The 16,105-nt window shown below is 45.1% G+C and overlaps 1 long non-coding RNA gene across 1 annotated transcript in view; it reads left to right on the top strand.

Annotated features, from left to right (window-relative positions):
• Positions 1-13,562: 13,562 nt before the first annotated feature.
• Positions 13,563-16,105, top strand: part of LOC105069459 (uncharacterized) — a 38,923-nt gene continuing 36,380 nt past the window's right edge. The window contains exon 1 of the long non-coding RNA XR_006725052.2: positions 13,563-13,692. This is a non-coding gene — a long non-coding RNA (uncharacterized LOC105069459). The remainder of the gene's footprint in view (positions 13,693-16,105) is intronic.

Raw genomic sequence — 16,105 nt, 5'->3', positions numbered from 1 at the left:
GAGGGAAGGAAATAATAAAAGCAAGAGTGAAATTCAGTGAAATTGAAAATGAGGAAACAATAGAGGAAAAAAAAACAATGAAACAAAAACTTGTTCTTTGAAAAGATCAATAAAATTGATAAACCTCTAGGTTCTGACTAGGGGGAAAAAAGAGAGCAAATAGTTACCAATATCAGGAATGAAAGATGAGTTCTCACAACTGACCTCACACAGATTGAAGTGCTAAGACAGGAACCATAATACAAACAGCAGAAAATGGCAGGCAACACACTATAAAACAGAAAAGGAGGATGAAAATATTTCAGCTGATAAAATTCTCTCTCCAAAACCATTGATGAAGCAGAGCAAAACTACCGCAGAACCCCCCAACTTGAATTAAATCTCCTTATCCAAACATTGCAGATGTGGAAAATAAAGACCCACCTCAAATCAGAAATTCGAAAGCTCAGAAAAGAAACAGACGAACAACAGAAAGATGCAAAATGAGGGTTTGCCAAACTCAGGAAAGAATTAGCAAAAAAAGACAAATCATCTCAGAAATAAAGAAAAAAAGCTACAAGATGTTCAAAGGAGAATGGATTCGACAGATGACATAGTAGGGGACTGTAAACAGCTAAGACTACCAACATGAAATAAAGGAAGAGGTTTAAAAAGAGTCAGACCGATGGCTAGCAGAGGCAGGCAAGGGAAGATGATTCAACATTTATGTCATTAGAGTCCCTGGAAAAGAAAAAAGCCAAATTAAATAAAACTAAAAATTAAAACTATAATACAATAACACTCTCTGAAAATAGAATAGGACCTGCATCTAGGTGTTCAGAGAGCTTACTCTGTGTATGGAAAAATAGACCTGGAGCAGTCAACTCCAAGACATTACATTTTAGGGATAAAGAAGTAAATCCACTGGCCTTGAATCAAAAACCAATTCTCTTTCAATGGGAAAAAAATCAGTTTGTCATCAGACTTAATAGCAACGTATGAAGAAAGAGAACAGTGGAATCTCATTTTCAAGAAACTCAAGGGAAGAAAGTGTAAGCTAAGGATTTTTAGATTCAGACAAACATAAATATAAAGGCTAGGTAACAGTTTAAACATGCAAGGACTCAGAATACCTCACTCACAAATCTTTCCTAAGGAATCCCCCTGAAGATCACTGTTCTTTTTAAAAATGAGGGGCTTTGGTTCTAGTCTTGCCTGGGCCATTCTTTTGTGTGACCCTAGCAGGTCACTTCCTCTCTCTGGACTGGATCTTTGAGGTCCCTTTTAGCTTTAACCATGTTAGTTTTACTTGGTCTTAATAAAGATCCTGGGACTGCAGACTTGGAGAAATAAGGTAGAATGAGCAAGGTCCTATGGTCAGATGGACTTGGATTGGAACACTCTGCCCCGTCCATCCAGCCCTCCATCTAGATATGCATCCATCTATCCAACCATCCTTCCATCCAACCATTCAACCATCAGTCCGTCCATCCATCCAGCCAGCCAGCCATCAATCCAGCAACCATCCATCTATCCAGCCAACTGTTCATCCATCCATCCATGCATCCACTCACCAATATTTGAAAACCCCCAGTGAGCTGGGTGCACTGCTAAGTTCTGTGGATACAGTGGTGAACCAAGCAAATCTAGGGAGCTTGCATTCTAGTGAGGGAGGTTGACATTTAACTAATAATCACACAAATGTATTATCACAAATTGTGGTAAAGGCTGGGAGGAAAGTGTGCGGGATTCTCTGAGCATGGATAGAGGCTGGGAATGGGAGGGCCCAGGAAGGTTTCTCTAAGAAGATGCCATCTGGCCTTAGCCCAGAAGGACTGGGGGGAGTCTCCCAGGAAAGGAGGTGGGGTAGGGCTTCTGGGACAGCATGGACCAAGAGTTCTGGGGTAGGAGGAAGCACAAACCTTTGAGGGCAATTTGACAGAAGCAAGTGGCCAAGTGACGTGAGAGAGATAGGGGCCAGGTCCCAGGGTGAGGATGTAGTCTGTCTTTAATAGCAGTGGGAACACACTGAAGGGTTTGAAACCGAAAGGCATGATTGGAATCATGTATTAAAAAGATCATTCGGACTGCACTGGGGAGTGACTCAGTGGTGGGAGGGGCAAATCAGGTATTTGCTGTGTGGCTTTGGGTATGTCACTCAACTTCTCTGATCCTTAGTGGCTCACATGTAATATTGAAATAATACTAACCTTCAGGACTGCTGTGAGGATAGGATGAAATCAAGGGTGCAGAATGGCACAGGGGAGGAATTTCAATGACAGTGACTCTGCCTTACTATTTAAATCATCTTAGACGAGGTGAAGTCTCTAAAAACAATTTATGGTATCTTCTTTTCCTCTCCACTGCCTCCCTCTTTGGGTCTTGTGCATTTTATCCCACTTTATGATTGTCTGCAGTTAAGACTGTAGGTAACTTGAGTTTTAGTGCAGCACAGTCACGCTGTGCATCAGAAACACCTGTGTGGGGGTGTGAGGGCGCATGCATGGGACAGGAGCCTGACCCCTGAGATCCCTTCCTCCCTCCGCCATCCTTTTCCTGTTAATATTTTTGAGGCTGTAGCTCAGAGCTGTCCGGATCTCTTAGAACAAGAATCACAGCCTTCCTTGCAGGACTACCATTTGCAAAGGACCCACAAGAACTACTCTGTAAGAGGGGTCTTCTGTCTTGCTTCTCTCTCTCTCTCTTTTTTTTTTTTTTTTACTACTTTCCATGTCACTTCAGGAATATAAACTCGTTTGAAGCTTCAGCTCATCGAGTCCCAAGACAGTTAGAACCCAGCTTTGAAAAAGCTCCCCCACCCCCTCCTACTGTGGGAGAGTGACAGCTGGAACATCCATCATTGCGCACATATGTCCTGTGAAGGCTGGACTCAGTATTTTAAGTGCCGACCTCTCTTTTTTTAAAATGAGGTTTTATCATACACATGATAAAGCGTACCACGTGCTGTAATCTTACGTGTACAGCTCAGTGGCATTTTACAGGCATAACTACCACCCTAATCAAAATCTAGACCATCTCTCCACTCAGGGAGGTTTCCTGTGTCCCCTTCCCAGAGAGTACCACGCCCACCCTGAGAGGTTACACAATTATTCTGACTTCTGCCACCATCGATCAGTTTTGCCTGTTCTTAAATTTCACAAAAAGGATATCTGTGTGCAACCCCCCCCCTTTTTTTTTTTGGAAGGAGGAGGTAATTAGGTTTATTTATTTATTTACTTATTTAATGGAGGTACTGGGGATTGAACCCAGGACCTCCTGCATGCTAAGCACACACTCTACCACTGAGCAGTGCCCTCCCCCCTGTATGTACCCTTTCACTCAGGCTAATGATGGGGAGATTCAATCACATGGTTGCATGAACTTGCAGATTGTTTATTCTCATTACTTTATAGCATTCCTTTGTATGAATATACCACAGCTTATTTATCCCATTATCCTGTGGAGTGTCTGGGTTGTTTCCAGTTTGAGGCTGTTAGGACTAGTGCTTCTGCGATTGTCGCCAGCATACGCGTTCATGTGTACACAAGCGCTCAGTTCTGCTGGGCGTGTGCCCGGAGCGGAATTGCTGAGTCATAGGTTATGTGTATGTTCAGCTTTCCAAAGTGGTTGAACCGTATCACATTCCCACCAGGGTCTAAGTGACAGAAAGCCGATTCAAACTAGCTCAGTCGAAAAGGATTGGCTCACATAACCAAACCACGGGACGGGGGAGGAGGAGATCCTGCCAGGCTCTCGCTGCTTCTCTCTGCACATCAACACCACTGAGTAAGGACTGGCTTCTTGCATGTGTCAGCCTGGCCTCACATTTTGCGGCTCCACTGGTTGGCCACACCTGGATTCTGCACCAACCCTTGAGGGTCTGCAGTTGGCAGCCCCCATTAGAACCACAGGGTTGGGGGAGGGGATGAGCAATTCTCCAAGAGGGTAGGCAGAGCTGCCCCCACACTGCACGGTTACTGCAGGGCAGGGCAGTGGAGAGACCAGAGCAGTGGCATCGGATGTCTGGACTCTGTTCCCATCTCCGCAGCACTCCCCTTCCACCACGTGACCCTGGGCAGCTGCTGTAGACAGAAGTCTTTGCGTCCTCTCAAAAGTCTTCTGCTGAAGTCTAATTCCCAGTGTGATAGTATTAGGAGGTGGGGCCTTTGGGACATGATTAGGTCACAAGAGTGGAGCCCTCATGAGTGGGGTTAGGATGCTTATAAAAGGGACCCAGAAGATCCCTTGCCCTCTTCTGTCATGTGAGGACACAGTGAGCAGACTGTCTCTGAACCAGGGAGCGGGCTGGGCACTGAACACCAAACTCGCCTGTGCCTTGATCTCAGACTTCCCGGCCTCCAGAGCTGTGAGAAAAAAATTTCAGTTGTTCATAAGCCACCCAATCAATGGTATTTTTTCCCCCAGCAGCCAAACGAACTAAGACCGCAGCTCTTTTAGCCTCTCTGAGCCTCAGTTTCCTAATGGATGAAAAGGAACAATCACCTAGTTACAAGGTTCTTCTGAGTATTAAATTAGATCATAACAGCTGAAGCATCTTGCTTAGAATGGATGCATAATAATGTTAATATTATAACATTACAAACTATATATTTTAATATGATAACATAATAAATGTCCCTTCCCTCCCTGTCCCATCTGAGTAGGAGTTCCTGCTGAGTTGGGATGGGGGTCCCCTCTCCTCATGATCCTTAGAGCTGTGTCCTGTCTCTCAGGGCTTTTCCTTGCTCCTGATTGAGAAAACAGTGCCCGGGGACGAGTGGCGTGTCACCACCTTGGACTGTGTGTGTGCTTCCTAATGGCTCCATCCAATTACCCTGCATTGGATTCCGTGCAAAAGGAGATATTTGGATGCTCAATCAGTTAGGAATGATGTTCTGGGAGAGTCCCTGAACACTTAAAAAAGTTAGTTTCACCTCCTTCCCTTGAGTAAAAGAAATATGGAGGCAGGCAACCCAATGTTGGTACAGTGGCTCCTTGATGCCAGCAGAGGGCCAGAATCTTTCCTGTCACTCAAGGTCCAAGTTGGCTGCTCCACCTCGAGCTAAGCACCCACAGTCCTGGATAGGGGAGGGTCCAAAGGTACACAGTGGCCGAGACTCCCCCCTTTTAAGGGGGTTCCTGGAAGTCTCACGCAGTAATCTGCCCTCATGTCTCATTGACAGTGTCACATGGGCACCCGTGGGAAGGGGGCAAGGGAGGCTGGGAAACTCTGCAAGGGCTTCACAAATGTTTATTGTTATGGTCCTGAGGTGGTTCCAAGACCCCATAGGCAGAGGCTGGTAGCTTTCTCTGGGTAATTTTGGGAATATCATCTCAGGGTAGACAAGGACAATCACTATGGAGGACACTTTCTCCTTTCCAGGGTGTCTGTCTAAAGGGACATGGAGAGCAGGTTCCAGTGGTAGAGCTGAGGGCATCAATATCAGATGGGCAATCAGGAGCGAGAAGAGCTGCCCGGAGGAGGAGTCACTGAGGCTTGGCAACAGCTATGTGCTGACTGGACCAGGGCCACCAGTCAGTGCCCACTGAGGCCATAGCCACAGCCCCTCCTAAGGAAAATGCCAAGTGCTCCAGGTGGCCTTGTTCTGCCCCAGGTGACCCTATGCCACCCTTTACCCCTTGGTCTCAGCTGATGGGACGAAAGCCTGGCACCTAACTGACAAGCAGCCAGCCGATCCACAGACGGGCCGGCCACCCACGTCCTCACTCAAAGAATTATCCAGCCATTCAGGTTGCCTGGTCCGGGAACTTGACCTGACTGTTGGGAAAGAACTTGCAGAGGGGAACAGAACAAAAGGAAGTAGACCCCGGGGAAACGTTCTGCCGCTGTGTGCCTGGTCTTGTCCTGGATTCTGTGTAGTCTGCCATCAGCCTGGCCCACGGCGGCACCAGGTCAGGTCTCCATCAATTTCCCTCCCTGATCCCGTGGTGGAGCCCTCCCCACCACCAACTCTCTCCATCTGAGCTGGAGGGCCTCTGTTGCTTGCAACCAAACACACCAGCCCTCGGCAGTTGTAAACCAAGGTCCTCAAGTGCTTCGTACAGAGATTCAGTTGATTTCAAGAATGGGGTCAAAATCAAGCTTTTGGGACTTCATTCTGGGGAGGGTGAGACATCTGACAGTGTTGCCAATAGTCCTGCAAATTCATTGAAAAAGTTCAGCATCGAAGATAGAATTCTCTGTGCTTACGAGTGTGAATTTGAATGAATGTAAATTCATGAATATAAATTTTAGTAGAACACAGCAGCATGGTAAAAACGATATTCATATCCAATTAGGAAATTCATGGAGCAGAAATGAACTTGGAATTGGCGTGGTGCAAATATAATTGAAAATTGGGATAAACCAAGCTGTGTTGGTCTATCAATTGAAAAAGAAACTGTAGTTATTTGTATGTACAGACACACACATACATAAAGAGTAATTACACTATGATATTTTTGTGGCAAAGATGTTTAATATAAGACATATTTCAATATGGCAGCAGGGCCAGGACTAGGGAGAGGCGAATAAGACACCAGCTTCAGGCGCCAAGTTTAAGGGGCAGCAAAGAAACAAAATAGTCAAGACAAATGGTATTTAGGGGGAGGGTACAGCTCAGTGGTAGAGTGCATGCTTAGCATGCATGAGGTCCTGGGTTCGATCCCCAGTGCCTCCATTAAAGAAAAGATAAATAATATTTTAATGCTATATGTATTTTAAAAATCAAAATTAATTCAAAAGCCCCAATGAACAAAACATCCACATTTTAAATACAGACAGGGTTAGTATTATCAATTTTCTTTCTGTCTTAGGCTGAAGTGTGACTTGGCATAGCCCTGCATAGCAGTATGTCTCCTCTTTTGGCTGTCATCAGTCGAATTTTTTAAGTGTTTGAGCCTTTGAAGAATTACTTTGTGAATCATTTTAAGTGTTTACAGTGGCATTGAACATGTTGTCAATGAATCCTCTCAATTTTGTTCAAAAGCAATTGAAAATCAGAGTGTTCAACAAGTATGCCAGAATAAACTTTAACTTTTACCAAATTTAAGGTACTGTAAACAAAGGTCTCAGCAAATTTCAGTTATTTCACGTGAGAAAACATTTTTATTTATCCTTCAGAAGCAAAGGAGTTGCTGAAGAAATTAAGTAATGACAGTACATATGGTGGCCAAGATTTAATTTAGAGATTCTCCAGCTTTTCTTTGGAATGCCTCGATTGGGAAAGAATTTTTTGATGGAGTGCCTATCTTAAATTGGAAACATTTATGTTTTGTACTTGGATTGAAGGGAAGACAGAGTCTTCTGACCTTGCAGCATTTACAACTGGCAAAATGTTAAAAAGAATTATAAAGTCAATTTATTTGAGAGTTTTATCTTCTTATTTGTTAAAGAAAGGAATTCTAAATGAAAGTAAAAATACAGTACCTTCTAAGTGGAAGTTAAGAAATACAGCACCTGTGAAAAATATTGGGGCTGAAATAGTGAACCATTCCTATCCAAAGAAATTAGAATTGAGAATATTCTCCAGTCAGCAGCATTTGCTCTGAGCTTATCAGGTACCTCTGCAGAAAAACTAAATTCTTATTAAGAATATTATGGTCTATAGAGAAAAGTCCATGAAGGGTGTCAACAATTTCCATTTTATTAATCATAAAATGTAACTTTGAAGACGATTACATGCAACTGTTTGAGGGGAAAAAAAGAGATCGTGTTTCTTAAAAACACATATTCTTTAGAAAAATACCAGTGACACGATATTAGAAACAGATATGACTAAGAAATTGAATGAATATATACCAAAATTATTCTTCTTTTTATGTTACTTAAAAATTTTTTTCTTGTTATTTTATTTTATTTGTTTATTTTAATTGAAGTATAGTTGATTTACAATGTTGTGTTAGTTTCTGGTGTACAGCATAGTGATTCAATTATATATATATGTATATATATATATATATATATATATATATTCTTTTTCATACTCTTTTTCATTATAAGTTATTACAAGCTATTGACTATAGTTCCCTGTTTTTCTGTTCTGTATATAGTAGTTTGTATCTGCTAATCCCAAACTCCTAATTTATCCCTCCCACTTTGGTAACGATAAGTTTGCTTTCTATGTCTGTGAGTCTGTTTCTGTTTTGTAAGTAAATTCATCTGTGTTTTTATGTTTCTTTTAATACTCAGATAATACATACAAAAGTTTTTAAAAATTTAATGTACATATTAACTTACAATTTAGTACATTACTGTAAAAATAAACTGTTAATTTTAGAATAGCTTTATATTTACAGAGAAAATTCCATGTGCTCCACACCCAGCTTCCCCTATTACTAACAGCTTACGTTAGTACGGTATGCTTGTTATAGTGAATCAGCTGATACTGATACGTTCTCATTAACTGAAGTCCATACTTTATTGTTTACAGATTTCCTTAATTTTTACTGACTGTTTTTCTGTTCCAGGATCCCATCCAGGATATCTTACTACATTTAGTTGTCATGTCTCTTTAGACTCTTCTTGACTGTAACAACCTCTCAGAGTTTTCTTGTTTTTGGTGTCTGTGACAATTCTGAGGAGTACTGATCGGGGTACCTGTCTGTTGGACTTACTGTCTGCTGTTTTTCTTATGATTGGCCGTGGGTTATGAGTTTTAGGGAGGAAGACCTTGGAGGTAAAGTGCCATTCTCATCACACCAGAATAAAGGTCCGTACTATTTTTTAAAAAATATTTCTATTGAAGTAGAGTCAGTTTACAGTGTTTTGTCAATTTCTGGTGTACAGCACAATGCTTCATTCATATAGGAACATACGTATATTCGTTTTCATATTCTTTTTCACAAATTACTAGAAGATATTGAATATAGTTCCCTGTGCTATACAGTGTAAACTTGTTTATCTATTTTATAGATATTAGTATCTGCAAATCTCAAACTCCCAATTTATCCCTTCCCACCCCCTCCCCCGACCCCAGTAACCATAGTTTGTTCTCTATGTCTGTGAGTCTGTTTCTGTTTTGTAAATAAGTTTGTCTTTTTTTTTCTTGTCTTTTTCTTTTTAGATTCCACATTTAAGTGATACCATATGGTAATTTTCTTTCTCTTTCTGGCTTACTTCCCTTAGAATGACATTCTCATACTATCGACATCGCTTAGCACTGTTGACATGGCCCTTGATCACCTGGCTGACGTAGTGTCTGTCAGGTATCTCCCCTGTAAAGTTGCTCTTTTTCCCCCTTCCCATCCTGCAGTCTTTGGAAGGAAGTCACTACGCACAGCCCACACTTAACTCTTGCGGGCTTATGTTCATTCCCTTCCTCAAGGAGGGAGTATCTACATAAATTATTTGGAATTCTTTTGCATCAGAGACTTGTCTTGTCTCCCTCATGTATTTATTTATTCAATCTTTAATTTTATAGCACCATGGACCCCTGAATATATGTTTTGTACTTTGGGTTATAAGCTGATACGTCTTTATTTATTTGATTGCTTAAATTGTTTCGGCCCCGGCCATTCTTTTGGTTGGCTCCTGTGTCTTTCAGACATAGCCCTCATTGTGTTGTTTTCATGGGAAAACATTTGGATTGTAGCATTTTAGACAGCATGGCAATTATATTTTATATACTGATGTATTTTTAAGGAAGGAAAATTAAGTGTAAAAAATCTCCAATCTAAGATTTTATCCTTATCCTTGACAGTGGTAGGAGACCAATCCCTTAGGCTAGTCCCCTCTCTAGGGCCTGGGGCCCATGGTTCAAGGAGGATGACACATGTCACCAAGGTTCTGGGACTACCCTCAGTTCATCAAGCCCCGCATCGGCCCTTTGGCTGGCCACAGTCCCTGTGGGAGCCCTGCAGGGCCAGCCCTAGAAGGCTCTGAGAGGTCATTGAGTGCACCTCCCCAAATCTGGAGATGAGGTGCTGAGGCCCAGAGGGAGCAAGTTTCTTCCTCAGCGTCACAAGATCCAGGCCAGGTCTTCCCAAAACCATCCATTACACTGTGAAACTCACACTGAAACTGACAGAGGCTCAGCTCCAAACCTAGGCCTCTTCCTGCCTTCCTCAGGGCAAGGGGGAATTCTAGAGGAGAACTCTCAGGAGAGCCTGGCCTAGGTTTGCTTGGAGTGGATCAGCAGTCACAGCCCCGCCCAGGCATTCCCTTCCCAGGAACGGGGCAGTGTGGGTTACTGTTAGGGCCTGCACCCCAATCCTAGCACCCCTACTCATTTGCTTCAGGGCCTTGGGCAAGTCACCTCACCTTTCTGAGCTTCAGATGCCTTAACTGCACATACAGGTAGTAATAATGCCTCCCTGTGGGGTCGGCGTGAGGGTCAAAGGCTCTAACATGTGTAAAACGTTTAGCATCCTGACGTGGAAGGTAAGTTGCACACAAACAATAGCTTGTTACTGCATGTTTTATTCTGACTAATAAGCGCTTTCCAAGGGGCACCTCAGTTTTTAAAGTAAATGATGCAAGCATGAAGGCAGATGGACTGGCAGTATGTAAAATCCCCAAATCCAGCCAAACTAGGGATGAGGGAGGCTGGTGGTGCCAGAAATCTGACCAAATGCCTCCCTGTGAATTCAGGTGATAAACCTGCCGCGGGTTTGCTGGGGGGAGCCCATTAAAGCTCAATCGAACCGAGTGACTGCTGGGGGAGTCTGGGGCCGCCTTCCCACCCAGGACATCTATGTCTTTAGCAGGAGCCCTGGGCACTGCTGGCACTGCCCTGCCCCAGCACGGGGCTACCCAGCCCACCCCTCCTCCCTGGTCCCAGCTGGGAGGGAAAAGCGACCTCACTGGCTGCCGCTGGACTGCGAAAGGAGGCTTTGAGGGGACAGCAGCAGATGGCAGCTGCATGCTTGGCTGTGTGCATGGAGGAGCCTTAGTTACCAAGCGCCCAGCTCTATGGGCTCTGCATACACCCATGTATGCACAGGCGTGCTTCTGGGCACGTGCATCCACACGCCCTCACCCTCCCTACACGTGCTTCCATGCACACACACTAACACGTGTGTGGGAGGAATAATGGCCCCCAAAGATGCCCACATCCTAACTGCAAAACCTGCAAATGTGTTACCTTATGTGGCAAAAAGAGACTTTGCAGATGTGATTAAGGATATTGAGATAGGGAGACTATCCTGGCTTGTCCAGGTGGACCTAATATAACCCAAAGGGTCCTTATAAAGGAAAGAAGGAGGCAGGGGAGAGAGAGATTTGATGTTGGCTTTGGAGATGGAGGAAGAGGCCACAAGCCAAGGAGTGCAGGCAGCCTCTGGAAGCTGGAAGAGACAAGGAAACAGATTCTCCTCTCCAGAGGGACACAGCCCTACCAACCCATTCTGGACTTCTGGCCTCCAGGGCTGTAAAATAATTTGTTGTTGGCTCAGGCCACTATGGTTTAAGCCATTAAATGTTTTAATACACCTTTTATATTCAGCATCCAGATCAAGAATGTTGCCAGCACCCCCAAAACATCAGATATTCTCAGATCACCTTCCTGATTTTTGCCTCATCCATATACCACTGCATGCCACCTTCGGGATTTTTCTTACCATTATTTACTTAACATTTTTTCTTTAAATATTTGTACCTATACTTAAGTGGATCTATTTCAAAAGAAACTTTCTATTACTTTGTTGAGCGCTAAAAACCATTATAATGACCCTTTATTTATGTCAAGTATTGTATTTGAAGGCAAGTATAAAATTAATTGTGGATATATGCCCAGGAGTGGGATTGCTGGATCATATAGTAAGTCTGTTTTTAGTCTTTTGAGGAATCTTCATACTGTTTTCCACAGTGGCTGCACCAAACTGCATTCCCACCAGCAGTGTAGGAGGGTTCCTTTTTCTCCATGCCCTCTCCAGCATTTATCACTTGTGGACTTTTAAATGATGGCCATTCTGACTGGTGTGAGGTGATGCCTCATTGTAGTTTGATTTGCATTTTTCTGATAATTAGTGATACTAAGCATTTTTTCATGTGCCTATTGGCCATTTGTATGTCTTGACTGGACATATATCCAGAGGGAACCTTAATTCAAACAGACACCTGCACCCCAATGTTCATAGCAGCACCATGTACAATAGCCAAGCCATGGAAACAACCTAAATGTCCATTGACAGATGACTGGATAAACAAGTTGTAGTATATTTATACAATGGAATACTACTCAGCCATAAAAAAGAATAAAATAATGCTATTTGCAGCAACATGGACGGCCCTGGAGAATGTCATTCTAAGTGAAGTAAGCCAGAAAGAGAAAGAGAAATACTGTATGGTATCACTCATATGTGGAATCTAAAAAAAAAAAAAAAAAGGCAAATGAACTTATGTATAAAACAGAAACAGACTCACAGACATAGAAAACAAACTTATGGTTACCGGGGGGAGGCGGTGGGAAGGGATAAATTGGGAGTTCGAGATTTGCAGATACTGACTGGTATATATAAAATAGATAGACAAGTTTATACTGTATAGCACAGAGAATTATATTCAATATCTTGTAGTAGCTTATGAAGAAAATATAAAAATGAATATATGTATATTCGTGTATGACTGAAGCAATGTGCTGTACGCCAGAAACTGACACAACATTGTGAACTGACTATACTTCAATTAAAAAAAATTAATTGTGACTCAATTCCAGCTAGACCCTCTGAACTGCTGTGGGCTCTGGACCTCAGGGCTGCCCCTTCTTTACTGAAAAGGGTGGTTAGCAGGAGGATTTGGGATGGGTTAAGGACTGACACACACCAAGCCCAGGCTTTCACTTGTATCCAGTCGCAATGATGGAAAGATACATGGAAAAGAACTTTAGATAATTCCATTTAACGCCAAGTCTCTGTCTCCCTCCACCTCCCCCCTTTGGATCCCAGGCCACCAGCATTTACCCCCACCTCATGAAAGAGCAGGTGGCTAGTTTCTGACTCCTCTCGGAATGACCTGCAACTCGCTAGCTGCGCAAGCCCAGATGGGTGACTTAACCTCTCTGAGCCATGGTTTCTCCACCAGCAAAGCACAAACAGCCAATTCTTATTATTCATGGTAGTCATGTTCTGGAAAGTAGCTTGGGAACACTGAGTGAGCAAATACTGAGCCATTATTCTTAGGGAAAATATAAGATTAGGTTTCTGTGAGCCTCTGGTCACATTTCTGTCAGTTGATCAATACGTAACTTTGTTTTATGTGTATTTCTGTTCAGATACCTTATTTAATACAGGTTGTTGATTCAAAACGAACACACCGATTCTAACAGAACTGTTTGTGAGACACATCACAGCCTTCTGACACTTAGGAACACTAGAAAGCACTCCAGCACTATGCTTGGGGCTATTTAAAATAACAAAATCACCAACAAAAAGTACAAAAAATGGGAGGAGCGCAGCACTAAGCGAACGTCAGAGAGGACACTCGTTAACAGCGCGAGCTGGAACAGGAAGGCGGAGCGCCGCCTTGCTGGACTGACGGCAGCGGGGACTGTGCCCGTGGGGCCGCTCTGCGCATGCGCATTAATGATCCTGAGCCCGAGGTAAGGGCTGATTGGAGGTTAGGTACATTTCACGGAGCAGGCGCACTGGCAAATGCGGATCCGTGAACAGGGAGGGACGGAGCGTGGCACCAGCCTCTCTGGATCATTGCCAGGATCAACAAGATAATAGACGGGCGCCCTTCAGCAGCTTCCCCGTGATGGGTCCTCAGCCCAGGTAGTCTTAACAGCTCTTGTTCTGCTGCTCGCTGGTTCTGCGGCTTTAGCTCATTAGACCCTCAGAGCAGCGAGGTACCCGCTTCCAAAACGGGGTACTCTGACGCTCAGCGACAGGCTGTCGTGGAAGCCCAGCACGGAGCTGGTGCTCAGTGCCTCTCTGGACCTGGCTTGAATTTCCTGCAGCACCTTTAGGTCAGCCTGAGCAGCCTACGGGTATACCTGATCTGTGCCAGTGGGTGGTGGAAGGTACCCTGGGAAGGTGGGGTGGGGTGGGCTGGGCCCCGAGCGTGAGGGCTTCCTTATATTCTGTGCTCTGGGCATCTCCCGCCTCAACCTGGTGCCAGCCCTGGCACCTACCTGGAAGGGCGGTCTGGAAAGGCAGGTTGGGGCCACGTGGTGGAGGAAAGCTGGGCAGAGGCGGATTTTATGTTGAGGGTGATGGGGAGCTGGGGAGCTGGGGAGCTTTGTGGAGCAAGCTTGTGATCAGGATGGAGCTCGTATTCAGAAGGCAGCTCTGGTGGCAGCACTTGGGAGGGAGGCTGGAAACAAGGCTGGGGGAGCCTGCCTGGTGGGTGAGAAAGGGTGAGAGAAGGCAGCCCCTGCTGCCTCCTGGGTCTTTCAAAGCCTCCTCTTTCTCCTTGTGCGGTGGCTATTTCCCCCAGGGCCCTCTGACTGGGCGGGACACAGTGATAGTTGTAGACACAGCTCCTTCCCCTGGGGCTTCATCCATCAAAACTGCCAAGCTTGCAGGCCTCCCCAGTGCTTATCAGCCATTCCAGTTGGCTAGTTTTTTCTTTAAGAAAAATGGTCCCCAAAGAGGGTGGCTGGATAAAGTTTCACCAGCACTGCTTGCCAGCCAGACCCAGAATTGTGCTGGGGTCCCCCTCCAAAGTCTCCCACTGCAGGTGTACATGGGCCCACACACGTGCATGTGTGCTTAGCACCCCTGAGGGCACACACGTACGTGCACACCTGTCAACACTGTCAGACGAATTCGTGGTGTATAACACACACAAGAACGCCATGTGCCACACCCACAGGCTGACACAAAATGCAACATCGCTTCAGGGCTTTGGGGTCAGCTCTGCAATTTATTTGGGAGTTATTAACCTTCCCAAGCTTCAGTTTTCTCATCTGTAAAATGGGGAACAATGATAGAATTTTTGTTAATTCTATCAGATGTCTTTTGCAAAGGTCCAATGAGATTGTCCATGAACAGTGCTAAACATGGGGGCTGGCACGTGCTAAGCATGCCGTCAGTGATCGCTGGTATTTCTTGTTACTGATGGTAAGGATGTAGCCATACAGACCAGCTCCACAGACATCCTCCTTCTCAGACTCCTTAATCTCTGATTCTCACCCTTTTATAAGCTCTTTGTGGGGAAGGGCTTAAGGGGAGTGCCATACAGTTATCTAAGCAGCTTTTGACTGCTTCCTCTTTTTTTCTTTTTCTTTTCCTTTTGTGTGTGTGTGTGGGGGGGGTAGGTAATTAGGTTTATTATTTATTTGTATTTTAGAGGAGGTACTGAGGATTGAACCCAGAACCTTGTGCATGCTAAGCACACACTCTACCACTGATCTGTACCCTCCCCCTGAGCACAGTGGTCTGTTGGTTTCTCGCTTCGGAAATGGTGTATCTGTCATGTTAGGGGGTGAGTGCAAACTTCCATGATAAAAGCCTGCAGAGAGAGGAGAGAGAAGCAGAGCTAAGAGATGAAGAGGAAGACTGGAGGGTGACCAGTTCCTGGTTTCAGCCCTTCCTGAAGCTGCATCTCCTTGGGCCCCTCCTAATCCACATTCACAGCCTTCCAGCAATTTCCCCTTTCCGATTAAGTAGCTTTAGTGCAGCCAAAACCAGGCCAATGCCAGGTGAATGAGACGTGACTCCTCTCTTCTTAGAACTCAGCCCAGGGTAGGGATAGGCAGGTGGGCAGGCCAGGACAGACCCCTGCGGAAGTGCTGAGGTAGGGGAGGGACCCAGAGCTAGATTGGGTGGGGGGAAAACGGGGTTTCTCCACGGCAATGACCTCTGAGGTGAGGAAGGGGTGCGAAGGCAGCAGCCACGGGAGGGGACACAGCTCATCAGACACCGAAAGAGTGCCTGGCATGGTTTACACAGAGCATCTTTATACGGATCACAAAGGTTAACAGTCCCTGCTGCTTCACCGCCCCCGTGCCTTTCTGCTCCCGTGGGCAGGGGCCAGGTTAGGACAGCCCTGCCTTCTCCTCCAGGAGATTCCAGGACGCACTCAGGACCTAGAACCCCAGGCTGAGGTGGTGCTGGGCCAGCCACCTGAGGCGGTGGAAAGGAGGAGGAGAGGAGGCACTTGGGTCCTCAGCGGAGGCAGTGAGGACACGGGGACCTGGCTCTGGAGGCCACAGAAGGCTTCCCGAGTCGGGGCTGAGGGGAG

The sequence above is a fragment of the Camelus bactrianus genome, chromosome 6 (genome assembly GCF_048773025.1).
Source record: "Camelus bactrianus isolate YW-2024 breed Bactrian camel chromosome 6, ASM4877302v1, whole genome shotgun sequence".
Classification (NCBI taxonomy): Eukaryota; Metazoa; Chordata; class Mammalia; order Artiodactyla; family Camelidae; genus Camelus; species Camelus bactrianus.
The sequence above is the reverse complement of the archived record's forward strand: the minus strand, read 5'-3'. Positions and strand labels throughout refer to the sequence as shown.